A 27,708-nucleotide genomic window follows, 5' to 3' on the forward strand; every position below is an offset into this window, starting at 1 on the left:
TGAAACATCACCTTTGTCAAATGACATCATCCAAGTTTGTATCAGATGAAAAAAGCCACCCAACTCTAGATGCTGGCCACTCAACCATATCTTAGGCCCAATTGAATAAACACTGTTAGATGAAGGAACAAATTAGATGTTACAAACAGGCACAGAGTGAATCTCACCTTCCCTTTCTAATAAAAGAGGGTTCCTAGGAAACAGATGGTCAAAATACATTTGTAAGCAATAAATGGACAGAGAAATTGTGATCCCCTGCAAAGTTCTACCTGCAGGGAAATTAAGTAATTCTTGCACCAAACCCAGAATGCTGACAGCTACTTCAATTTTTCTTTGTGGCTCAACTAGAGAAAAGAGAAAAGCCCAGGAGGTTTTGCGATAATGAGAGGTTTTACCTCCAGCCCTGACATAGATAGGACATTTTGCCAAACATACCTGTGCTTTCTCTGAACACTGGCGTCCTGTGACAAGCTGCCTCGCTGACTCCGATGCTGACGTTCAAAACCTCATGTTTCTTGGAGCCAGAGCAGAGAAGTGCTGTCAGGTGAGGAGAAGAAGGCATCTTTGACCTAAAGCCTGCACACCTGCTTCGGTTTCTGGGTGAAGGGGCAACACATACTTGTTGTTTATCAGTAATTATCTTCATTCTCAATAGACCAATGACCTTGCCTTTTCTGGAAAGCAGACTTACTCTTCTAAAGAAACCGTCAATTCATCTATTCCCAATGCAATTAGAGTGGGGTCTGGTTTACGCCCTCCTTCAGGCCCCGAATTGGAGGATTTTCCTGCATGATTCTAACAGCCAATTACCACTAACCTGCGGGCACACGGGCCATAATGCTGAAGTTGGGGGATGGCTCTGGGGCTTGCTACTGCCACACCTGTGCCTGGGGGACCAGGGCACCCCCTGGTGAACTTGGGGTACTGCTCAAGATGCATCACCTGCACTGTGTCAGAGAACCGGGGGACACATCACTGAAGGTGGGGACTCTGTGAGGTCCTTCCCCGCACTCTTCCCGGGGAACAGGGGAAACCCTGAAATTCTGCAACCAATCCCACAAAAGCTCAGGTGAGTGGGCGCCCTGGAGTTCACAGGTATGGGGATTAAGGCCAGTTGAGGACATGGGGCAGAAGAGACTTTAAAGGGATAAAGAAAACTCACCTGAGTTCCCACAATGAACCCTCTCCAGGTGCCCTTCCAGAACCCTGCCTCCCACCTGGGGCGCACCCTACCCCTGGACCCCCTCCCACCCTCGGTGCACGCTGCTCACTAACCAGCAGTGACTTCCAAAGGGCTACTCTCTCTCTCCCAGTGCCCCTTCTTCTGCCCCAGGTCTGCACCCCACTGCAACTCTGGAACAGCCCACAGAGACGTTGCTCCACCCCCAAGCGGTGATTGGTCAGGCAACGTGGTACTCCAGCCCCTGGGATGCCAGGCAACCCGCCCTCAAGCCCCTGGAACCCTGAAAGTGCAGGGGGTCCAAAAGGCGCCTCCTCTACCCAACACCCAGCTCAGGCATGGGTGGGGTTCTGGGCCGGGCTCCCTCCACACACCTGGCCCCTTCCAGGAACCCCTCTGGCTGCAGACCACCATCAGAGTCCTGCCCCTTCCCTTTCTGCACCAGCCCTCCCTGCTGGGGTGTGCCTGGTTCTGGGCAAGGTCAGTGGCTCTCCCAACATCCAAGGCTTGGGCTTTAGGAAATGCAATGATTTCATGCATTTTCAGTATGTACATGTCAGTATGACTTTAATCTTATGGGAGCCAAAGAGGTTCTTTATATTTTCTTAACTTCTTGTTGGCATTTTGGTTATTGTTTTCTTCTCGAAGCAGATGTAAAACATGTGCTTGGGGCAGAAATAGGGCCCATGCTTTGAGTTTTTGCCCAATCATTTTGAGCCGGGTAAAATGTTAAAGGATAGCTTCCCTGGGATCGCAGGATCAGGGCCCACAGATGATATAAGATAAAAATTACTTTCATCATTATAATTACTCCTAAATGGAGGAATTTGAGACAAAAGCACCTTTCACAAGAGTACCAAGAAATCAAAATGATGCCCACAGAAGGCTACCTGCTCCATGGTCAGCACAGGTAACAGAAGTGTTCACAGTCTCTGGACTCCTGCCCTTCTCCAGCCCAAATCGCTGAAGCACACAGACCACTTAAAATCAGAATTGTAGAACTGCTAGACACCTTAGAGATGTCTGGCACCATTCCCTTGGACTGCAGAATAAAACACAGTAGCTCATTGTCACAAACTAATTTCAACATGAAGTGCCCCCTGGATGCACTAAGTTCTTTCTCTGCAAATGTTGACTAATGTAAGTCACAGTCATACCATATAAACACTACGATGGCTGGGAAGTCATCGTAGGTAAGGGAATATTTTAGCCATGTTTATAAGCATTGGCTCACGTTGTAGAAGAGGCTGAGCTGAGTGTTTTTAAATACTATTTCAGACCTGTTTTACAGCACCCTCTGAACATACCAGAGCCTGAATGGACTAAAAAAGATAGTTGGTTTCAGTGACTTCAATACCAGAAAAATATTATACTGTCTCTATTCCTAAGGATCTTTGAGTATCTTACCCAGAGTCCTCCACTGAGATAATGATCTTAATGATCACCATGGGCAGAGGTGAAAAGGCCCGCTGAATTTGTTCCAGTTGTCCACATGACAAGAAAATCCTGATACTTGATAGGTTTCCAGATCGAGAAGACCAGAGATAAGAGGGAAATAGTACCCTGTATGGAACAACAAGGGATTTGGAGTCAATTTGGGGATCCCACTTAGGTTTCTGACACTAAAATCCTCTGTGACTCATATCATCTGAGTCCCTGTCTAACCACCTGAAAATGTGCCTAAAAATATCTACACCCTAGTTGAGAAGTTTAAGAGGCAGAATGCTACAAAGAGCCAGTATGATGTCTCTCAGGAACAGGGGCTCAGGAAGCCATAATTGCTATTGGGTCTATTTCTTTTCCAGAAGAAAGAACACATGTTGAATCCATATTCCTAATAGATGACTCACCAGATGATTTTCAAACCTGAAGGAAGGCCAAGAAGTCGCTCTTGTGTCATATTTCACTCAGAAATCATGTTGTTGGACTGGTGAGGACGATACCATAGCAACGTCATCACTAAGAGTGGGGAGCTTCTAATTTCCATACGGCCATGTTGACCCCCTTAGCTCAGAGCAACCAGAAAGGGCAGCTGGGGAGGGGGCACCGTCATCACTATGAGAGGGGAGCTTCCCATTTCCATATGGCCATGTTGACCCCCTTAGCTCAGGGCCACCAGAAAGGACAGCTGAGGGGGACCACAGGCCAAGGCTGCCAGGTGTGGCTGGGGCAGGCAGAACTCTGACTTAAGGCTCAACTCCTGTCTAGGTTATTATAATGCTCTTCACAAAGAAAGTGCCATTGTGTGTGAGCCCTCATGTAGAAAAGGTTCAGAATTTCCATTGAGATTCCTTCTCTGACCTTTAGGATATGTAGCAAAGTTCCATTTAATTTTTAAACATTGAAGGACTTCCTAGTTTTATTTTCGCTATGACTGTGGCTCAATTCCCCTGTGGTCTAAGAATAGAATCTAGTTAATTTCAGGGTTTAACATTTGTAGACTTGATTCGTGGCCCCACCTATCATCTATTTGGGTAAAGAGTCTATGACCACTTGAAATAATGTATTCTGCACTTATTATGGAATGTTCCCTATATGTCAATTAGGTCACATTTTTACCAATGTTTTGTCTGCTTTTTCTGTCAGATATTGAGAAAGGTATATTAAAATCTTCAAACAATGCTGCTCTATTCAACGTTGCATCAGAGAATCTACCAGTGTTAGAAGGCAAGAGAAACAAAAAGTATAACGAATTGAGGGGATAATTGTGACTATTCACAGATAATACGATTGTGTACATAGAAAATCCAAAACAGTCTATAAATACCCTATTAGAATTAAAAATGCAATTTATAAATTTGAGATGGATTGTAGCTTCCCATTGGACAGTTTCTGAAAGAAAACGTAGAACCTGTCAATCTTGGGGTAGGACATAGGGTGCACTAACCATTTAAAAGAATTCAGTGGGACTTCATAAAAATGTGACATTTCTCCTTATCTTATGACCATAAGAAAATGAAAAAGTGAACCGCATTCTGGGAAGTAAAGATTTGCAATACACACACTGACAAGACTTGTCAATAAAGAATTCCTGCTCATCAACCATTAAAAGTCTATTTATAAACAAATACTTCACAAAAGATTGACTGATGGCCAATAAGAACAGGAAAGGGTGCTCTACAGTATTATTTTCAGGAACAGCAAGGCCTTTCCTAAAATGAAAACATACACACAAACCAGTATTCCCTAGATGGTTGACGTCCTTATTTCTGAGGACAGCTTGAAGAACAGACTAGCATCAAAGTAAAGTGATGGAATTCCTGACACTCAGAGGATGGACAATTGACCTCAAACTACAGTACAATTTCTAGGCATTATTCGGTCCTCTGAAGGCAGACAACTACCACACCCCTTCCTCCACCACACATGTTGCTTCCCAACCCCTACCATAAAAGAAGAAGATGAGAAACAGATAGGACTAGTAGGAAATAGCAAAAAATAACATGTGGGGATTATCCTGAAACACACTGATCACATAACTAGTGTAAAGAAGTGTAGGGAACTGACAAGGACAGAGACTCAAGAGGTACTTCTTTGGGAAATGATGTCTGAAATCTTCACACTTTGGTACCTGCTAATGAGGGCTCTGAGCATACCCTAAGGTTTGCTCACAAGGGTCTGCAACACCATCGCTGAGGACTGAAACTCTTTAAGACCTCAAAGCTTGCCTGATTGACTATTGGACTAAGAGATTCCCATGTTCTGAAAACAGATACCAACTCATTGAAAGGTTCACCTGGGCTCTCTCGGAGGCCCTACAAGAAGCTGAACCATTCACTGAAAATCAATTACACACACACACACACACACACACACACACACACACAGACACCTGTCATTTCACCAATTACTTAAACATTCAAGGTTCTTCCTACCATTTCTTTTTCACATTTATATTTATACTCATATGAAATGTCATCATTTCTAATGAACACTGATGTCAAAATAGAGATCCATTGACACAATATTCACAAAATGGAACTTCTCTGCTGTCATTTTCAATATAGCGTTTTTTAAAGTTCATACATATTTTAGGTTTTTGGTAACTTATACAGGAGAAGATCAGCATTGAAAAACTCTGAATACTGACAATGAGTTTTAAGCCTAGAGAACAAAAATTGTCCAATTTCATAGATAATAAGGAACCAAAGGGAAAGCATGGAAGCTGTAGTCGAATGATTTTACACATATGCATCCTCTATTATTCTACTACTGAGGGGCGTGTTTTATTACCACTATGAATGCATCAATTGTTTTCCACGTGCACCTGCACAGGTGTAATGAATTACTGCAGTAGAATGAAATGTCTGGGAACTACTTGGCGGCATCTATCATGAACAATGAAATTTCGATCTTATATTTGGTGAACTTCCACTGTCTGTCCCTTTAGACAATGGACCCTAAACAGAATGGGGAATGAACCACGAGAGACTATGGACTCTGGGAAACAAACTGAGGGCTTCAGAGAGGAGAGGGGTGGGGGATTGGGATGGGCCAGTGATGGGTATTAAGGAAGGTACATATTGCGTGGAGCACTGGGTGTTGTATGCAAATAATGAATCACGGAACAGTACATCAAAAACTAAGGAAATACTGTATAGTGACTAACATATCATAATAAAAAATTGTTATTAGAAAAAAATTAAAGGTAAAAAAAAACAATATAGCTTTTTTGTTTCAAGAACAATCACAATTGAGAAAAAACTAACTTCCAATCCCTAAAGCAAAACACAGACCAAGTTCCATTTCACTCCCCTTTATTCACATTCTCTGTGGGTTCTATTTCCCTACCTCCTTTCCTGCTGAGCAGGGAGCCTCGGTTCGATCCCAGAACCCTGGGATCATAACCTGAGCCAAAGGCACATGCTTAACTGGCTGAGCCAGCCAGGAGCCCCAGCCATGTTTTTCTTAAGCAAAAGGACACTTTCTCATGATGCCTTCACATGACTTCACGTGGTACCAGAGACCTGCATTTGCTTCTTGGAGGTTGCAGATGAAGGCAATTGCAAACTCTCACAGTGGTTTATCAAATACAATGACCTGCCTGGTGACAGTGAAACTCTTATGAGCCCATGAGAGGGTGCTGTGACACTCAGCTGTGGCTGGGCTGGCACAGAGAACAAAATCCTTTTCCCTGCCTGATATCTGTGAGGAACAGATGCCCCCACTGTGAATGAGACCCTGCCACTGAGCTGTCCAAAGATGGCCATCCTCACGGAGGATGAGGATAAAGGACAATGCCTGAGGAGACCTCATCTGTCTCTTTTATCTTTTCATATTTTTGACAGTGGACAAATCACTGCCTAGTGGTCCCCAACTACCTTAGTCTCATCTATGAATGGCCAAGAGGTTTTACAAATCACTTCAGATTTTGACCTCACAAATGCCCACAACCATTTACCGTAGGGATTCAACATTAAGCAAAGATACTGTTCGTTGGAAGAGAGGTCCTGCCCACTGTTGTTTCTCACTTATATGCTCATCTTCCTTACCTCATGGTAACATAACCACCTTGATTCTTGATTCCATCTTCAGGAAGGCTGAGGTGACTTGAAGGGCATTACCCTGACATCGTTTTTCTTAGCAATAAGATGTGGACATTTCCCTAGTCCTACACACCCAAAGTTGAATTGGAATCAGGATTGAGGAGGCTGATGAGAGTTGAAGGTGTTTTCCTGTACACGGTGGTTTATTACCAATAAGGATGGGTCAGAGTCCTCGAAATTCCAGAACCTTTTCATTAATGCTTCCTACTCGTGAAAGATAATGTACATTGGTCTTTCCCTGTATATTGTGGTGACTCAGAGAAAAGTGCTTAGCGCGTTCGTCAGACTTCCACGACCACTTTGGGGCTGGCTTCCATATTCACAAAGGATGATGTTAGGGCTAAGAGGGTTCCTGTACACTGTTATTTCTTACAGATAAGTGTATGGCATTTTTGTTATATTACCAGAGCCACTTAGCGCCGGGTTTGCCGGCCTCCTGAGGGGCCCCTCCCAAGGGGCCTGGTGCCACAACGCCGGGGATTGGGGACCCCTGAGCCCAGTGCCGGAGTCACCCTGCTGCCCCGCAACATCGCGGGCAGCTAGGGGCGCCGCCAGTCTTTCAGGGCGAGAGAACAGGCAGGGCCCTCCAAGTCCCCAGTGACCTTCGAAGGCCCCCCGCGCCAAAACGCTTGGGCCCACACTCCCTCTTGCCAGCGCCCTCACCTCGGCCTGCCCTTCCACCTGCCTCAGAGCTGGCGGAACGGGCCTGCTGGACTCCTGGGGGCTAACACTTACCCTAGGTCGGCCCCTGAGGGCCCCCTCCCAAGGAGCCTGGCACCACAATGCCGGGGATTTGGGAACCCGAGCCCCAGTGCTGGACTCACTCTGCCACCCCGCAAGCACCCATGGCACTAGGGGCATTGCCAGTCATTCAGGAAGGGAGAACGGGCAGGGCCCTCCGATCCCCCTGTGACCTTCGAAGGCCCCCTGCGCAAAAACTCTGGCTCCCTCGCTTCTGCTCGCCAGCGCCCTAACCTCGGCCCACCCCTACGCTCGGTGCAGAGCTGGCGGATCGGGCCTGCTGGCTTCCTGGGGTCTAACCCTAACCCTAGGTCACCACCGAGGGGCCCCTCCCAAGTGGCCTGGCGCCGCATGCCATTGATTGGGGACCCCCAAGTCCCAGCGCCGGATGCACCCTGCCGCCCCACCGCCACATGGGGAGCTAGGGGCGTTGCCAGTCCTTCAGGGCGACAGAACGGGCAGGACCCTCCGAGCCACCTGTGACTTTTGAAGGCTCCCCAAGGCAAAGCCAAAATGCTCTGGCCCACGCTCCCGCTCGCCAGCTATCTCACCTCGACCCACACCTCCATTCACTGCACATGGGCTGATCGAGCCTGCCAGCCTCCTGGGGGCTAACCCTAACCCTAGGTTGGCCACCGAGGGGCCCGTCCCAAAGGGCCTGGCGGGGCAACGCCGGGTATTAGGGACCCCCGAGCCCCAGCGCCGGATTCACTCTGCCGCCACGCTGACACCCGGGCCGCTAAGGGTGCCGCTGGTCATTCAGGGCGGGAGAACGGGCAGGGCCCTCCGAGCCCGCGGCGACCTTCGAAGGCCGCCCCATTCAAAATGCTTGAGCTCACGCTCCTGCTCCTCAGTGCCCTCACCTCGGCCCGCCCCTCTGCTCGCCGCAGAGCCGGTGGACGAGGCCTGCCCTCCATCTGGGGACTACCCATAACCCTAGGTTGGCCCCTGAGGGGCCACTCCAAAGGGGCCTGGCACCGCAATGCCTGGGATTGGGGACCCCCGAGCCCCAGCGCCGGACTGAAGGTCTCGCCCCGCCGCCACCTGGGTCGCTAGGAGTACCGTCGGTCATTCAGGGAGGGAGAATGGGCAGATCCCTCCGAGCCCCTGGTGACCTTCGAAGGCCCCCCGCGCCAAAACGCTTGGGCCCTTGCTCCCGCTCGCCTGCGCCCTCACCTTGGTCCGCCCCTCCGCTCGCTGCAGAGCCAGTGGATTGGGACTGCCGGCCTCCTGGGTGTTACCCTAACCGTTGGTGGGCCCCCGAGTGGGCCATCCCAGGTTCCTATTGCTGCAACACCGGGGATTGGGGACCCCCGAGCCCCAGCGCCAGACTCACCCTGCAGCCCCGCCACCACCCGGGCCGCTACAGGTGCCGCTGGTCATTCAGGGAGGGAGAACAGGCAGGGACCTCCGAGGCCCCTGGGGCCTTCGTAGGCCCCCCGCGCCAAAACGCTTGGGCTCACGCTCCCGTTCGCCAGCGCCCTCACCTCGGCTCACCCATCTGCTCGCCACACAGCTGGCGTTTTGGGCCTGCCGGCCTCCTGAGGTCTAACTCTAACCCTAGGTCAGCCCCCGAGGCGTACCTCCCAAGGCGCTTGGTGCCACAATGCCGGAGATTGGTGACCCCCGAGCCGCAGCGCCGGACTCACATTGCCACCCCACCGCCACCCGGGCTTCTAGGGCCGCTGCCAGTCAGTCAGGATGGGAGAACGGGCAGGGCCCTCCGAGCCCACAGCGACCATCGAAGCCCCCCTGCGCCAAACGCCTGGGCCCATGTTCCTGCTCGCCAGCACCCTTGCCTCGGCCCACCCCTCCGCTCGCTGCACAGCTGGCATACGGGCCTGCCGACTCCTGGGAGCTAACCCTAACGCTAGGTCGGCACCCGAGGGGCCCCTCCCAAGGGGCCTGGTGCCACAAGCCAGGGATTCAGGACGCCCAAGCCTCAGCACTGGACTCACCCTGCTGACCCACCGCCACCCTGGCCGCTAGGAGCGCTGTCAGTCATTCAGGGCGGGAGAATGGGCAGGGCCCTCTGAGCCCCCTGCGACTTTCGAAGGCCCCCCTCGCCAAAACGCTTGGGCCCATGCTCCCGCTCGCCAGCACCCTCACCTCGCCCCCCCCCCTCCGCTAGTCGCATAGCCAGCGGATTGGGCCTGCTGGCCTCCTGGGGACTATTGGTATCCCTAGTTCAGCCCACTAGGGGCCCTTCCCAAGGGGCCTGGCGCCGCAACGCTGGGGATTGGGAATCCACGATCCCCAGCGCTGGACTCACCCTACTGCCCCGCTGCCACCCGGGCTGGTAGGGGCGCCGCCGATCATTCAGGGCGGGAAAACGGGCAGGGCCCTCCGAGCCCCTGCCGACCATCGAAGTCCCCCCACGCCAAAACGCTTGGGCCCTCACTCCCGCTTGCCAGCTCCTTCACCTCGGCCCGCCACTCCACTCGACGCACACCTGGCGGATAGGGTCTGCCGGCCTCCCGGGGGCTAACCCTAACACTAGTTCGGTCCCCAAAGGGCCCCTCCAAAGGGGCCTGGCACCACAACGCCGGGGATTGGGGACCCCCATGCCCCAGCGCCGGACTCACCCTGCCGTCCTGCCGCCACCTGGGCCGCTAGGGGTGCGGCTGGATATTCAAGGCTGGAAAACGGGCAGGGCCCTTGGAGCCCCCGGCGACCTTCAAAGGGCCCCTGCGCCAAAACGCTTGAGCCCAGGCTCCCGCTCGCCAGCGCCCTCACCTTGGCCTGCCCCTCCGCTCACCGGATAGCTGGCGGATCGGGCCAGCCTGCCTTCTGGTGGCTAAACCTAACCGTAGGTCGGCCACCGAGGGGCCCCTCCGATGGGTGGGGCCTGGCGCCACATCGCCTGGGATTGCTGACCCCGAGCCCCAGCGTGGGATTCACCTTGCCGCCCCACCGCCAACTGGGCTGCTAGGAGTGCCGTCAGTCATTCAGGGCGGGAAAATGGGCAGGGCCCTCCGAGCCCCTGGCGACCTTCGAAGACCCCCCGCGCCAAAACGATTGGGCCCAAGCTCCTGCTCACCTGCGCCCTCACCTCGGACCACCCCTCCGCTCACTGCACAGCTGGTGGATCGGGCCTGTGGGCCTCCTGGGGGCTAACCCTAACCCTAGGTCTGCCCCCAAATGGCCCTTCCCAAGGGGCCTGGCGCCGCAAAGCCGGGCATTGGGGACCCCCGAGACCCAGCACCGGACTCAACCTGCCGCCCCGCTGCCACCAGTGCCGTGAGGAGCGCCATCGGTCATTCAGGACGGAAGAACGGGCAGGACCCTCTGAGTCCCTGGCAAAATTCGAAGGCCCCTCACGCCGAAACTTTGGGCCCATGTTCCCACTCGACAAATCGCTCATCTCAACCTGCCCCTCTGCTCGCCGCACAGCTGGAGGATCGGGCCTGCCGGCCTCCTTTGGGCTAACCCTACCCTAGGTCGGCCCCCGAGGGACCACTTCCAAGTGTCCGGTGCAGCCACGCCGGGGATTGGGGACCCCCCCCAGTGCTGGACTCACCTTGCCGTCCCGTCGCCAACCGGGCCGCTACGGGCACCGCCGGTCATTCAGGGTGGGAGAACGGGCAGCGCCCTCCGAGCCTCTGGCGACTACGAAGGCCATCCGCGCCAAAACGCTTGGGCCGACGCTCCTGGTCGCCAGCGACCTCACCTCAGCACACCACTCCAATCGCCGCAGAGCTGGCGGATCGCGCCTGCCACCCTCCTGGGGGCTAACCTTAACCCAAGCTGGGCCCCAGAGGGGCCCCTCCCAAGGGGACTGGCGCCGCAACGCCAGGGATCGGGGAACCCGAGCCCCGGCTGCGAACTCACCCTGCCCCCGCGCCATCACCCGGGCTGCTAGGGGCACCCTCGGTCATTCAGGGCGGCAGAACTGGCAGGCCCCTCCGAGCCCCCAGCGACCTTTGAAGGCCCCCCGCACCAAAACGCTTGGGCTCACGCTCCTGTTTGTCAGCGCACTCACTTCGACCCACCCCTCCTCTCGCCACACAGCTGGCAGATCCCGCCTGCCGGGCTTCTGGGTGTAACCCTAACCCTAGGTCTGTCCCCATGGGGCCCCTCCTAATGGGCCTGGCATCGCAATGCCGGGGATTGGGGAACCCCAGGCCCAGCGCCGGACTCACCCTGCCGCCCCACCACCACCCAGGCCGCTAGGGGCGTTGCCAGAATTTCAGGGCGGAAGAAAGGGCAGGGCCCTCTGAGCCCCCGCTGACCTTAGAAGGCCTCCCGCACCAAAACATTTGGGCCCACGCTCCCGTTCGCCAGCGCCCTCTTCTCAGGTCGCCCTTCCGCTCACCGAACATCTAGCGGATCAGGCCAGCCTGCTTCCTGGGGGCTAACCCTAACCCTAGGTCGGACCCCGAGGGGCCCCTTCCAAAGGCCTGGTGCCACAACGTCGGGGATTGGGGACCCCTGAGCCACAGTGCCAGACTCACTCTACCGCCCCTCCCCTACTGGCCCCTAGGGGCGCCGCAGGTCATTCAGGGCGGGAGAACGGGCAGGGCCCTCCGAGCCATGGCAACATTCAAAGGCTCAGGGCACCAAAACACTGGGGCCCACGCTCCCGCTCGCCATCGCCCTCAACTCGACCCGCACCTCCGCCCATCGCACAGTGGGCAGATCGGGCCTGCCGGACTCCTGGGAGATAACCCCAAACCCTACTTCGGCCCCCGAGGGGCCCCACCAAGGGGCCTGGCACCGCCACGCCGGGGCTTGGGGAATCCTGAGCCCCAGCTCCGGACTCACGCTGCCTCCCCACCGCCACCCTGGCCGCTAGGGTGCCGCCGGTCATTAAGGGCGGGGGAACGGGCAGGGCCATCAGAGCTCACGGCGACCATCGAAGGCCCCCCGCGCCAAAACGCTTGGGCCCACGCTCCCGCTCCCCAGTGCCCTCACCTCAGCTTGCCCCTCCGCTTGCCGCAGAGCTGGCGGATCGGGCCTGCCGTCCTCCTGGGGAATCTCCCTAAGCCTAGGTCGGCCATCGACGGACCCCTCCCAAGGGCCCTGGCGCCGCAACGCCGGGGATGGGGGACCCCCGATCCCCAGCGCTGGACTTAACCTGCCCCCCTGCCACCACCCTGGCGACTAGGGGCGCTGTCGTTCATTAAGGGCAGGAAAACGGGCAGCGCCCTCCGAGGCCCCAGCGACCTTCGAAGCCCTCCGCGAAAAAACGCTTGGGCCCAAGCTCTTGCTCGCCAGCGCCCTCACCTCAGCCCGCCCCTCCGCTCGCCGCACAGCGGGTGGATCGGGCCTGCCGGCCTACTGGGGGCTAACCCTATCCCTAGGTCTGTCCCCGAGGGCCCCCACCCAAGGGGCCTGGCGCCGCAAACTGGGGATGGGGGACCCCCAAGCCCCAGCGCCGGACTCACCCTGCCACCTCTCCGACATCCGGGCAGCTAGGGGCGCCGCAGGTCATTGAGGGCGGGAGAATGGGCAGGGCCCTCGAGCCCCCGGCGAACTTCGAAGACCCCCTCGCCAAAACGCTTGGGCTCACGCACCCGCTCGCCAGAGCCCTCACCTCGGTTTGCCCCTCCGCTCTCTGCACAGCCAGCAGATCGGCCTGCCGGCCTCCTTGGGGCTAACCGTAACCCTAGGTCGGCCCCTTAGGGGCCCCTCCCCAGGGGCCTAGCACCACAACGCCGGGGGTTGGGGATCCCTGAGCCCCAGCGCCGGATTCACCCTGCTGCCCCACCGCCAACGGGACCGGTAGGGGCGCCGCTGGTCATTCAGTGCGGGAGGACATGTAGGGCCCTCCGAGCTATCGGTGACTTTTGAAGGCCCCCAGAGCCAAAACGCTTGGGCCCATGCTCCCGTTCGCCAGCACCCTCACTTCGGCCAGGCCCTCTGCTTGCCGCACAGGAGGCGGATAGTGCCTGTCAGCCACCTGGGGGCTAACCCTAAACATAGGTCGGCCCCCTAAGGTCCCCTCCTAAGTGGCCTGGACCCACAACGCCGGGGATAGGGTACCTCCCAGCCCCAGCGCCGGATTCACCCTGCCGCCCTTCTGCCAACTGGGTCGGTAGGGGCAACACCGGACATTAAGGGCGGGAGAACGGGCAGGGCCCTCCGAGCCCCCGGCGACCTTCGAAGGCCCCCCGCACCAAGGAACTTGGGTCCACGCTTCCGCTCGCAGCGCCCGTACCTCGACCCCCCGTCCGCTCACCACAAGCTGGCGGATCGGGTCGGCTGGCCTCCTGGGGGCTAACGCTAACCCTGGGTCGGCCCCCGAGGGGCCCCTCCCAAGGGACCTGGCACCGCAACACCAGGGATTGGGCCCCCACAGCCCCAGCTCCGGACTCACCCTGCTGCCCCGCCACCACCTGGGCCACTAGGGGCGTCGCCTATCATTCAGGGCTGGAGAACGGGCAGGGTCCTCCGAGGCCCCTGCGACCTTAGTAGGCCCCCCGTGCCAAAAAGCTTGGGCCCATGCTCCTGCTCGCTAGCGCCTTACCTCAGCCGCCCCTCCGCTTGCCGCGAGCTGGCGGATCGGGCCTGCCGGCCTTCTGGGGGCTAACCCAAACACCAGGTCGGCCCCCAAGGGGCCCCTCCCAAGGGGCCTATCGCTGCAATGCCTGGGATTGGTGACCCCCGAGTCCCAGCGCCGGACTCACCGTGCCGCCCCGCCGCCACCCGGGCCGGTAGGAGAGCCGTCGGTCATTCAGGGCGGAACAACGGACAGGGCCCTCCGAGCCCCCGGCGCCATTTGAAGGCCCTCTGCACCAAAACCCTTGGGCCCACGCTCCCGCTCGCCAGCACCATCACTTCGGCCCACCCTCCGCTCGCTGCACAGCTGGCGGATTGGGCCTGACGGTCTCCTGGGGGCTAACCCTAACCCTAGGTCGGCCCTTGAGGGGCCCCTCCCAAGGGGCCTGGTGCCGCAACGCCAGGGATTTGGGACCCACAAGCCCCAGCGCCGGACTCACCCTCCCGCCCCGCTGCCACCTGGGCCTCTAGGGGCACCGCCGGTCATCCAGGGCGGGAGAACGGGCAGGGTCCTCCGAGCCCCTGGTGACCTTTGAAGGCCCCCACACCAAAACGCTTGGGCCCACGCTTCTTGCTAGTAAGCGCCCTCACCTCGGTCCGCCCCCCCTCTCGCCGCACAGAGAGCGGATTGTGCCTGCCAGCCTCCTGGGAACTAACCCTAACTCTAGGTCTGCTCACGAGGTGTCCCTCCCAAGGGGCCTGGCAATGTCACGCCGGGGATTGGGGACCCTCAAGCCCAGTGCATTACTTACCCTGCTGCCCTGCCACCACCCAGGCTGCTAGGGGCGCCGCCGGTTATTTAGGGTGGGAGAACGGGCAGGGCTCTCTGAGCCCCGGCGACCTTCGAAGACCCCCGCTCCAAAACGCTTGGGCCTATGCTCCTGCTCGCCAGCACCCTCTCCTCAGCCCGCCCCTCCGCTCGCTGCACAGCCGGCAGATCGGGACTGCCGGCCTCCTGGGGCTAACCCTAACCCTAGGTCGGCTCCCGAGGGGCCCATCCCAAGGGGCCTGGTGCCGCCACGCGGGTGATTGGGGACCCCCGAGCACCAGGGCCGAAGTCACCCTGCCGCCCTGCTGCGACCCGGCTCACTAGGGGCACCGTCCTCATTCGGGGCTGGGGAACGTGTAGGGCCCTCCGAGCCCCCGGCGACTTTTGAAGGCCCACCGCGCCAAAACGCTTGGGCCCAAGCTCCCGTTCGCAAGCGCCCTCACCTCGGCCCGTCCCTCCACTTGCCACACAGCTGGCGGATCGGGCCTGCAGGCCTCCTGGGGGCTAACCCTAAACCTAGGTTGGCCCCCAAGGGGCCCCTCCCAAGGTGCCTGGCGCCACCACACCTGGGATTGGGGTCCCCTGAGCCCCATAGACTGACTCACCCTGCCGCCCCGCCACCACCCGGGCTGCTAGGGGCGCCGCCGGTCATTCAGGGCATTAGAACGGGCAGGGCTCTCCGAGCCCCCGGCAAGCTTCGAATGCCCACTCGCCAAAACGCTTGGGCCCATGCTCCCACTCGCCAGTGCATTCACATCGACCCACCCTCCGCTCACAGTACAGCCGACGGATAGGTCCTGCCGGCCTCCTGGAGCTAACACAAACCCTACGTCGGCGCCCGAGGGGCCCCTCCCAAGGGGCCTGGCTCCGCCACGCCGGGGCTTGGGGACCCCCGAGCACCAGCGGCAGTCTCACCCTGCCTCCGCGCTGTGACCCGGCCCGCTAGGGGCGCTGTCCTCATTCAGGGCGGGAGAACGGGCAGGGCCCTCAGAGCCCCGGGCGACATTTGAAGACCCCCGCGCCAAAACGCTTGGACCCACAGAACCGCTCGCCAGCGCCCTCACCTAGACTAGCCCCTCCGCATGCCACACAGCCAGCGGATCAGGCCTGCCAGCCTCCTGGGGGCTAAACCAAACCCTACGTCAGCCCCCGAGGGGCCCCTCCCAAGGGGCCTGGCTCCGCCACGCTGGGGCATGGGGACCCTCGAGCACCAGCGCTGGACTCACCCTGCCGCCCCACCACGACCCGGGGCGCTAGGGGCGCTGCTGGTCATTCAGGGCGGGAAAGCGGCCAGGGCCCTGTGAGCCCCCGGTGACATGCGAAGGCCCCCTGCGCCAAAACGCTTGGGCCCACGGTCCCGCATGCCAGCGTGCTCACCTCATCCCACCCCCCCTCTTGCCGCACAGACAGCGGATCGGGCCTGCCAGCCTCCTGGGAACTGACCCTAACTCTAGGTCTGCTCACGAGGGGCCCCTCCCAAGGGGCCTGGCGATGCCACGCCGGGGATTGGGGACCCTCGAGCCCCAGCGCATTACTTACCCTGCCGCCCTGCCGCCACCCGGGCTGCTAGGGATGCTACCAGTTATTTAGGGCGGGAGAACGGGCAGGGCCCTCCAAGCCCCCAGTGACCTTCAAAGGCCCCCCGCGCCAAAACACTTGGGCCTACGCCCTGCTCGCCAGCACCCTCTCCTCAGCCCGCCCCTCCGCTCACTGCACAGCTGGCAGATCGGGACTGCCGGCCTCCTGGGGCTAACCCTAACCCGAGGTCGGATCCCGAGGGGCCCATCCCAAGGGGCCTGGCACCGCCACGTGGGTGATTGGGGACCCCCAAGCACCAGGGCTGAACTCACCCTGCTGCCCCGCTGCGACCCGGCTCGCTAGGGGCACCGTCCTCATTCGGGGCTGGGGAACGGACAGGGCCCTCTGAGCCCCCGGTGACATTCGAAGGCCCGACACGCCAAAACGCTTGGGCTCATGCTCCCGCTCGCCAGCGCCCTCACCTCGCCCCACCCGTCCGTTCTCTGCACAGCCGGCGGATCAGGCCCCGGCCTCCTTTGGGCTAACCCTAACCCTAGGTCAGCCCCTGAGGGACCCCTCCCAAGGGGCCAGGCGCCACCACGCCGGGGTATTTGGATCCCTGAGCCCTACTCCAGACTCACCCTGCCGCCCCGCCGCCACCCGGGATGCTAGGGGCGCCACCGGTCATTCAGGGAGGGAGTACCGGCAGGGCCCTCTGAGCCCACGATGACCTTCGAAGGCCCCCCGCACCAAAACGCTTGGGCCTAAGCTCCTGCTCACCAGCGCCCTCACCTCGGCTCACCCCTCCCCTCACCACACAGCGGGCGGATCGGGCCCCGGCCTCCTTTGGGCTAACCCTAACCCTAGGTCGGCCCCCGAGAGACCCCTCCCAAGTGCCTGGAGCCACCACGCCGGGGATCGGGGACCACTGAGCCCCAGCTCCAGACTCGTCCTGCTGACACGCCGCCACTCTGGCCGCTAGGGGCGCCACCGGTCATTTAGGGTGTGAGAATGGGCAGGGCCCTACAAGCCCCCAGCGAAAAAGGAAGGCCCTCCATGCCAAAACGCCTGGGCCCACGCTCCCGCTTGCCAGTGCCCTCACCTTGGCCCGCCCCTCTGCTCACCACACAGCCGGCGGTTCGGGACTGCTGGCCTCCTTTGGGCTAACCCTAAACCTAGGTCGTCCCCAGAGGAGCCCCTCCCAAGGGGCCTGGCGCCGCCATGCTGGGGATTGGGGACACCTGAACCCCACCGCCGGACGCACGCTGCCGCTCCTCACCACCCGGCCCGCTAGGGGCGCCGTCCTCATTCAGGGCGTTAGAACGGGCAGGGCCTGCGGAGCCCCCGGCAACATTCGAAGGTCCCCCGCGACAAAACGCTTGGGCCCATGCTCCCCCTCACCAGCGCCCTCACCTTGGCTAGCCCCTCCGCATGCGGCAGAGCCGGCGGATCGGGTGTGCCAGCCTCCTGGGGGCTAACCCTAACGCTAGGTCGGCCCCAGAGGGGCCCCTCCCAAGGGGCCTGGCGCCACCACGCCAGGGATTTGGGATCCCCAAGCCCCACCGCCGGACACACCCTGCCACCCCGGCGCCACCCAGGCTGCTAGGAGCGCCGCCGTTCATTCAGGGAGGGAAAACGGGCAAGGCCCTCTGAGCCCCCGCCGATATTCGAAGTCTCCTGGCGCCAAAACCCTAGGGTCCACGGTCCCGCTCGCCAGTGCCCTCACCTCGGCCAGCCCCTTTGCATGCTGTAGAGGCGGCGGATCGGGCCTGCCGGCCTCCTTGGGGCTAATGAAAACCCTAGCTCGGCCCCCGAGGGACCCCTCCCAAGGGGCCTGGCAATGCCACGCCGGGTATTGGGGACCCCCGAGCCCGAGCTCTGGACTCACCCTGCCTCCCCGCCACCACCCTGGCCGCTAGTGCGCCGCCGGGCATTCAGGGCGGGAGAACTTGCTGGGCTCTCCGAGCCCCCGGTGAGCTTCGAAGGCCCCCCATGCCAAAACGCTTGGGCCCACGCTCCCGCTTGCCAGCGCATTAACGTCAGCCCACCCCTCTGCTCGCTGCACAGCCGGCGGATCAGGCCGGCCAGCCTCCTTTGGGCTAACACTAACCATATGTCGGCCCCCGAGGAACCACTCCCAAGTGCCTGGCGCTGCCACGCCGGGGATTGGGGACCCCCGAGCCCCAGCTCCAGACTCACCCTGCCGGCCTGCCATCACACCGGCCACTAGGGGTGCCACCGGTCATTCAGGGCGGGAGAACGGGCAGGGCCTTCTGAGCCCCCGGTGATATTCGAAGGCCCCCTGCGCCAAAATGCTTGCGCCCACGCTCCCGCTTGCCAGCGTGCTCACCTCAGCCCGCCCCTCGATCGCTGCACAGCCGGCAGATAGGGCCTGCCAGCCAACTGGGGGCTAACCCTATCCAAAGGTCAGCCCCCGAGGGGCCCATCCCAAGGGTCCTATCGCCACAACGCTGGGGATTGGGGAACCCCGAGCCCCAGTGCCAGGCTCACCCTTCCACCCCGCCCCCACCGGGCTGCTAGTGGTGCCGCCGATCATTCAGGGCGGGAGAATGGGCAGGGCCCTCCGAGCCCCCGAAGACTTTCGAAGGCCCCCCGTGCCAAAATGCTTGGGCCCACGCTCCCACTCTCCAGCACCCTCACCTTGGCCCGCCCCACCGCTCACCGCACAGCCGACGAATCGGGCCTGCCGGCCTCCTAGGGTCTAAACCTAACCCTAGGTCGGCCCACGAGGGGCTCCACCCAAGGTGCCTGGCGCAGCTACGCCGGGGATTGGGGTCCCCCGAGCACCATCGCCGGACTCACCCTGCCGCCCCTCCGTGACCCGGCCCACTAGGGGCGCCGTCCTCATTCAGAGCGGAAGAACGGGAAGGGCCATCCAAGGCCCGGTGACCTTCGAAGGACCCCCGGTCCAAAACGCTTGGGCCTACGCTCCCGCTCGCCAGCGCATTCACGTCGGCCCGCCCCTACGCTTGCTGCACAGCCAGCAGATCGGGCCTGCCAGCATCCTTTGGGCTAACCCTAAACCTAGGTCGGCCCCAGACGAGTCCCTCCCAAGGGGCCTGGCGTCGCCATGCCAGGGATTGGGGATGCCCGAGCCCCAGTGCCGGACTCACTCTGCCGCCACGCCACCACCCAGGCCGCTAGGGGCGCCTCAGGTCATTCAGGATTGGAGAACGGGAAGGGCCCTCCGAGCCCCTGGCGACCTTTGAAGGCCCCCTGTGCCAAAATGCTAGGGCCCACGCTCCCGCTTGCCATTACCCTCACCTTGGCCCTCCCCTCCACTTGCCACTCAGCTGGCAGATCGGTCCTGCCGGCCTCCTGGGGGCTAACCCTAACCCTACATCAGGCCCGAGGGGCCCCTACGAAGGGGACTGGCGCCGCCACGCCGGCGATTGGAAACCCTCGAGCCCCAGCGCAGGACTTACCCTGCTGCCCCGCCGCCACCCAGGCCTCTAGGGGCGCCACCAGTCATTCAGGATGGGAGAACGGGCAGGGCCCTCCGAGCTCCTGGCGACATTTGAAATCCCCCTGCGCCAAAACGCTTGGGCCCACACTCCTGCTGCCCAGCGCCCTCACCTCGGCCCGCCCTTCTGCTCACCACACAGCCGGCGGATTGGGCCTGCAGGCCTCCTGGGGGCTAACCCTAACCCTAGGTTGGCCCCCGAGGGGCCCCTCCATAGCGGCCTGGCGCCGCAACACCGGGGATTGAGGACCCCTGAGTCCCAGCGCCAGACTCACCCAGCTGCCCCGCCGCCTTGCGGGCCGCCTGGGGCGCCGCAGATCATTCAGGGCGGGAGAAAGGGCAGGGCTCTATGAGCTCCTGGCGATCTTTAAAGGCCCCCCGTGCCAAACGCTTGGGCCCACGCTCCCGCTCGCCAGCGCCTTCACTTCGGCCCACCCCTCCGCTCGCCGCACCACTGGCGGATCGGGCCTGTCGGCCTCCTAGGAGCTAACACTAACCCTAGGTCGGCCCCAGAGGGGCCCGTCCGAGGGGCCTGGCGCTGCCACACCAAGGATTGGGGACTCCTGAGCCACAACGCCAGATGCAGCCTGCTGCCCTGCCACCACCCGGGCCACTAGGGGTGCTGCTGGTCATTCTGGGCTGGAGAACGTACAGGGCCTTCTGAGCCACCCTCGATCTTTGAACGCCCCCACGCCAAAACGCCTGGGCCCACGCTCCCGCTTGCCAGCACTCTCACCTCGGCCTGCCCCTCTGCACGCCGCAAAGCTGGCAGATCAGGCCTGCCGAAATCCTGGGGGCTAACACAAACCCTGTGTCAGCCCCCGAGGGGCCCCTCACAAGGGTCCTGGAGCCGCCACTCCTGTGCTTGGGCACGCTCAGCAGCAGCGCCAGACTCACCCTGCCACCATACCACCACCCGGGCTGCTAGGGGCGGCGCCGGTCATTCAGGGCGGGAGAACGGGCTGGGATCTCCGAGCCCCTGATGACATTGGAAGGCCCCCCGTGCAAAAACGCTTCAGCCAACGATCCCGCTCCCCAGAGCCCTCACCTTGGCCCGCCACTCCGCTCTCCACACAGCCGGCGTATCGGGCCTGCTGGCCTCCTTTGAGCTAACACTAACCCTAGGTCAGCCCCCAAGGGACCCCTCCCAAGTGCCTGGCGCCATCACGCCAGTGATTGAGACCCCCAAGCCCCAGCTGTGGACTCACCCTGCCGCTGCGTCTCACCTTGGCCTGCCACTCCACTCTCCACACAGCTGGTGGATCGGGCCTGTCGGCCTCCTGGGAACTAACTCCAAACCCTACGTCGGCCCCCAAGGGGCCCCTCCCAAGGGGCCTGATGTCGCCACGCCAGGGATTGGGGATGCCCTAGCCCTAGCGCCAGACTCACCCTGCAGCCCCGCCTCCACCTTGGCCTCTAGGGGTGCCGCCGGTCATTCAGTGCGGGAGAACGTGCAGTGCCCTCCGAGCCCCCAGCAAACTTCGAAAGCCCCCTTGCCAAAACTCTTGGGCCCACGCTCCCACTCGCCAGTGCCCTCACCTCGGCCCACCCCTCCGCTCACCGCACAGCTGGCAGATCTGGCCTGCCGGCCCCCTTGGGGCTAACTCTACACCTAGGTCAGCCCCGGTGGGCCCCCTCCCAAGGTGCCTGGTGCCGCCTCGCTGGGGACTGGGGTCCCCGGAGCCCCTTCGCCACACTCACACTGCCACCCCACCGCCAACCAGGACACTAGGGGTGCCGCCAGTTATTCAGGTTGGGAGAACGGGTAGGGCCCTCCGAAACATCGGCGACATTCGAAGGCCCCCCGCACCAAAAGGCTTAGGCCCATGCTCTTGCTCCCCAGTGCCCTCACCTCGGCCCACCCCACTGCTTGCTTCACAGCTGGCGGATTGGGCCTGCCGGCCTCCTGAGGGCTAACCCTAACCCTAGGTCAACCCCTGAGGGGCCCCTCCCAAGGGGCCTGGCGTCACCACGCCACGGATTGGGGACCCCCGAGCCCCAGGTCTGGACTAACCCTGCCGCCCTGCGTCCATCTGGGCTGCTATCGGCACCACCGGTCATTCAGCGCGGGAGAATGAGCAGGGCCCTCAGAGACCCCGGCAACATTTGAAGTTACCCTGCGCCAAAACGCTTGGGCGCACGCACCCGCTCCCCAGCACCCTCACCTTGGCCCACCGCTCCACACCCCGCTCAGCCGGGGGATCAGGCCTGCCTGCCTCCTGGGGGCTAAACCTATTCCAGGTCGGCCCCCGAGGGGCCCCTCCCACGGGGCCTGGCGTCGCCTCGCCAGGGATTGGGGACGCCCGAGCCCCAGCGCCGGACTCACCCTGCCGCCCCGGCACCACCCGGGCCGCTAGGGGCGCCGCCGGTCATTCACGGAGGGAGAACATGCAGGGCCTTCCAAGCCTCCGTCGACCTTTGAAGAACCCCGCGCCAAAACTCCTGGGCCGACGCTCCCGCTCGCCAGCGCCATCACCTCGGCCTGCACCTCTGCAAACTGCACAGCCGGCGGATTGCGCATGTCGGCCTCCTGGGGGCTCCTCCCAAGGGACCTGGCACTGCCACACCGGTGCTTGGGGACCCCCAGCACCAGCGCCAGACAAACCCTGCCGCCTTGCTGCCAACCCGGCCGCTAGGGACGCCGCCACTCATTCAGGTCGGTAGAATGGGCAGGGCCCTCTGAGCCCCCGGCGACCTTCGAAGGCCCCCCGTACCAAATCGCTTGGGCCCATGTTCCTGCTCGCCAGCTTGCTCACCTTGGCCCGCCCTCTGCTCAACACACAGCTGTCGGATCAGGCCTACCGGCCTCCTGGGGGCTAACCCTAACCCTAGGTTGGCCCCCAAAGGGCCCCTCCCAAGGGGCCTGTCGCCACAACACCGGGGATTGATGACCCCCAGCCCCAGCGCCGGACTCACCCTGCATCCCCGCCGGCACCCAGGCCGCTAGGGCACCACCGGTCATTCAGGGCGGGAGAAAGGACAGGGCCCTCCCAGTCCCAGTGAACTTCTAAGGCCCCAGGAGCCAGAATGCTTGGGCCCATGCTCCCGCTGACCAGCGCCCTCACCTCAGCCAGCCCCTCTGCTGGCTGCACAGCCAGCGGATTGGGCCTGCCAGCCTCCTGGGAGCTAACCCTAACCCTAGGTTGGCCCCCGAGGGGAACCTCCCAAGGGGCCTGGCGCAGCAATGCCAGGGACTGGGGACCCCTGAGCTCCAGCGCCGGACTCACCCTGCTGCCCCGATGCCACCCGAGCTGCTAGGGGCGCTGCCGGTCATTCAGTGCGGGAGAACAGGCAGGGCCCTTCGAGCCCCTGGCGACCTTCGAAGGCCAACTTGCAAATACGCTTGGGCCCACACTCCTGCTCACTAGCACCCACATCTCAGCCCGCCCCTCCGCTTGCCGCACACCTGGCAGATCAGGCCTGCTGGCATCCTGGGGGCTAACTCTAACACTTGGTCGGCCCACGAGGGGCCCCTCCCAAAGGGCCTTGCACCGCAACACCGGGGATTGGGGACACCCGAGCCCCAGTGCCAGACTCTCCCTGCCGCCCTGCCGCCAACTGGGCCAGTAGGGGCGCCGCCGATCATTCAAGGAGGGAGAAGGGGCAGGGCCCTCTGAGCCCCCAGCGACCTTCGAAGAACTCCTGCGCTAAAATGCTTGGGCCCACTTTTCCTCTCCCCAGCGCCCTCACCTCGGCCCGCACCTCCACTCGCCGCACAGTGTGCGGATTGGGCCTGACGGTCTTTTTGGGGCTAACCTTAACCCTAGGTCGTCGCCCCAGGGGCCCCTCCCAAGGGTCCTGGTGCCACTACGCCGGGGATGTGGTACCCCAAGCCCCAGAGCTGGACTCACCCTCCACAGTGCAGCCACCCGGGCCGCTAGGGGCACCACCGGTCATTCAGGGTGGGAGAACGGACAGGGCCGTGGAGAAACCGGCGACATTTGAAGCCTCCCACCCCAAAATGCTGGGGCCCACCATCACGCTCCCCAGCACCTCCACCTTGGCCCGCCCACCTCTAGCCGCCTAGCCAGAGGATCACACCTGCTGGCCTCATGGGGGCTAAATCTAACCCTAGGTCGGCCCACAAGGAGCCCTTCCCAAGGGGCCTGGCACTGCAACGCCGGGGATTGGGGATCACCGAGCCGCAGCGTGGGACTCACCCTGCTGCCCAACCGTGAATGGAGCCGCTAGGGGCATCGCCGGTAATTCAGGGCGGGAGAACGGGCAGGGCCCTCCGAGCCTCTAGCGACGTTCAAAGGCCCCTACTCCAAAACGCTGGATACCATACTCCCGCTCGCTGGGACCCTCACCTAGGCCCACTCCTCTGCTTGCCGCACAGACGGTGCATCGGGCCTGCTGGCCTACTGAGGTCTAACCCAAACCCCTAACCTTAAACCCTAAACCTTAACCCCTAACCCTAACCCTAACCATAACCCCTAACCCTTGCCCTAACCCTAACCCTACCCTAAATCTAACCCTAAACCCTAATCCTTAAACCCTAAACCCTAACATTAACACTAAACCATAAACCTTAACCCTAATCCCGAAGCCCTAAACAATAAACCCTAACCTTAACCACTAACCCCAAACCCCAAACCCTAACCCTCCCCTTAACGCTACCCCTTCAGCTAACCCTACCCCTGACCTGTAAACTAACCCTAAACCTAAACCTAACCCGTACCGTAACCTGAACCCTAACCTTAACCCTAAACCCTAAACCCTGACCCTAACCCATACCTTAACTCATACCATAACCCGTACCCTAACCCAACCCGTAACCTAACCCTAACCCGTACCCTAACTATAACCCTAAACCCTAAACCGTAACCCGTACCCTAACCCTAACCAGTATCCTTCCCTTAACGTTAACCCATACCCTAACCCGTACACTAACCCATACCATAACCCGTACCCTATCCCAAACCCGGACCCTAACCCATACCCTAACCCATACCTAACCCTAACCTGTACCCTAACCCGTACCCTAACCCATACCCTAACCCTAAACCATACCCTATACCTATCCCTAACCCGTTCCCTAACCCGTACCCTAACCCCAACCCTAAACCGTAACCCAACCTGTACCATAACCCTAAACTGTACCCTAACCCTAACCCATACCCTAACCCTAACCCGTACCCTAAACCGTACCCAAATCCGTACGCCAACACTTACCCTAAACCGTACCCTAATGCGTACCCTAACCCGTACCCTAACCCTAACCCATACCCTAAACGTAACCCATACTCCAACCCTAACCGCACCCTAACCCCAAACCCTAAACCCTAACCCGTACCCTAAACCCTTATCTGTACCCTAACGCATAACCTCTAACCTGTAACCCCTAAACCCAACCCTAACCCGTACCCTCTCCTTCCCCTAACTCTAACCCCTACCCTCACCCATACCCTAACCGTAACCCATACCCTAACCTTAACCCATACCCTAATCCGTACCCTAACCCCCGGGGTTGGGTACACCTGAGCCCCACCACGGGACTCAGCCTGCCACCCCTCAGGAAACCATGCCCCTTGCGGCGCCACAGAGCATCCCATGCAGGAGAATTGGTAGGGCCCCCCTGAGCCCCCAGCGATCCTCGGCGGCCCCCTATACCCCAACCCTGAGGCCCACGCTCATCCTGCCCCACACCTTCCGTTCAGCTTGCCACCGAGCTCATCGCAGAGCCGGCAGATCAGGCCTGCCGGGTTCCTGGGGCTTAGACCTGACCCTAGGTCGGCTGGGTACGGCCCCTCCCCTGGGGCCCGGTGCCGCAGCCCCAGGGACTGGGGACACCTGAGCCCCACTGCAGAACAAAGCCTGCCAGCCCGCAGGAAACCGTGCCCCTTGGGAGGCTGTAGAGCATTCAGGGCGGGAGAACCAGGAGGGCCCCCAGAGCCCCCGGGGAACTTCAGTGATCCCTAAACCCAACCTTGAAGCCCATGCTCACCCAACCCTGCACCCTCACCTCAGCCCGCGGCGGAGCTTGCCACATAGTGGGCAGATCTGGCCTGCGAGGTTCCTGGGCCCCAACCCTAACCCTAGTTCATCTGTGGAGGGGACCCTCCCCAGGAGTCTGGAGCCACAGCCACGGGGATTCAGGACACCTGAGCCCCACAGCAGGACTCAGTCTGCCACCCCACAGGAAACCGTGTGCCTTGGGAGGCCATAGAGCATTCAGGGCGGGAGAACCAGGAGGGCACTCCTGAGCCACCAGCGACCTTCGGCGGCCTCCCACACCCCAACCCTGAGGCCCATGCTCACCCTCCCCACACCGTCACCTCAGCCCGTGTAGCTCGACATACAGCCAGCAGATCGGGCCTGCGGGGCTCCTGGGGCCTAAACCTAGCCCTAGGTCGGCCGCGGGTGTGGGGGTCTCCCCAGCAGCCTTACACCACAGCCCCAGGGAATTGGGATACCTATACCCCACCGGGGGCTCAGCTTGCCACCCGATAGGAAACATTGCCCCTTGGGGCTCTATGGAGCCTACAGGGCACAAGAACTTGGGGAGGCCCTCGGAGCCCGTCCCCACCTTTGGCAGCCCCCCGTGCCCCAACCCTGAGGCCCATGCTCACCCACCCCCATGGCCTCCTCTCAGCCCTCCACAAAGCTCACCGCACAGCCTGCAGATTGTCCCTGCCGGGCTCCTGGACCCTAACCCTTACCCTAGGTTGGGCAGAGAGGGGCCCCTCCCCAGGGTCCTGGCACCACACTCCGGGGGATTGGGGACACCCAAGCCCCACCGTAGGACTCAGCCTGCAGCCCACAGTAAACTGTACCATTTTGGTGCACAAAGAGCAGTCAGGGCAAGAGAATTGGGGCACACCCTGAGAGCCCTTTCTGGTGAACCCCGACCTTTGTGGGCCCTTCCGGATGAAACCCAAGGCTCACACTCACCCGCCCTTGTGCCCTCATCTCACTCGGCATGAGAGTTCTCTGAGCACTGGGCAGTTCAGACCTGCTGTCCTTGAGGCCTAACCTAACCCTGGGTCTTCTGCTGAGGGTCCCTCCCCGTTTGCCTGCCTCCAAGGCACCAGGCATTGGGCTCACCTCTGCACGACTAGAGGACTCAGCCTGCCCCACAGCAGGAAACTGTCATTTGGGGCTGCAGCAAGGATTCATAGTAAAATCAGAGGGTCCCCCTTCAGCCCATCCCAGGCAACCCCCACTTTCAGAGATGTCCCTGGATCCAATTAGTAGCTTCACACTGAACTTGGAACTTGCTCTCCACGGAGATCTTTTGAAATTCTCCACACTTCCAACTGATGGCATTATCCAGGTTCAGTGCCTTACCCAGCTTTAGGTCTTGAGATGGATTAAAATGTGAAGTCACTTCACTGATGACGAAGTACTGGTGACCAAAAGATACATGCATAAATGCTTCATATCACTTCGCTTAAGGGAAATGCAAATCTAAACCCCTATACATGCCATATCACACGAGGCCAAATATCTAAAAAAAAGAAGACATGAAACTATACATGTTGGAGAGGATGTGGAGAAACGGGAACCCTCTTACACCCCTGTACGAATGCAGTTCAGTGAAGCCACTCTTGAAAATGGTACGGAGTTTCCTCAAGAAGTTATAAATAAAGCTACCCTATATCCCAGCAATTGCACTAGTGGGTATTTACCCCAAAGAGACAGGTAGTGAAGACGGGACACATGCACCACAGAGTTCATAGCAGCAATATCCATAATAGACAAGCTGTGGAAGGAGTGCAGATGACCATGGATAGATGAATGGATAAAGAAGATGTGGATCATATATATAATGGAATATTACTCAGCCATCAGAAAGGATGAATACTTACCATCACACCGACCTGGGTGGAGCTGGAGGGTATTATGCTGAGTGGAATAAGCCAATGAAAGAAAGACAATGATCATATGCTTTCACTCCTATGTGGAATATCAGAAACAAGGAAGAAGACCATAGGACAAGGAAGGGAAAATAGAATGGGAAGTCATC

Source organism: Ursus americanus, chromosome 8, assembly GCF_024610735.1.
Source record: "Ursus americanus isolate L20-20 chromosome 8, mUrsAme1.1.p, whole genome shotgun sequence".
Taxonomy (NCBI): Eukaryota; Metazoa; Chordata; class Mammalia; order Carnivora; family Ursidae; genus Ursus; species Ursus americanus.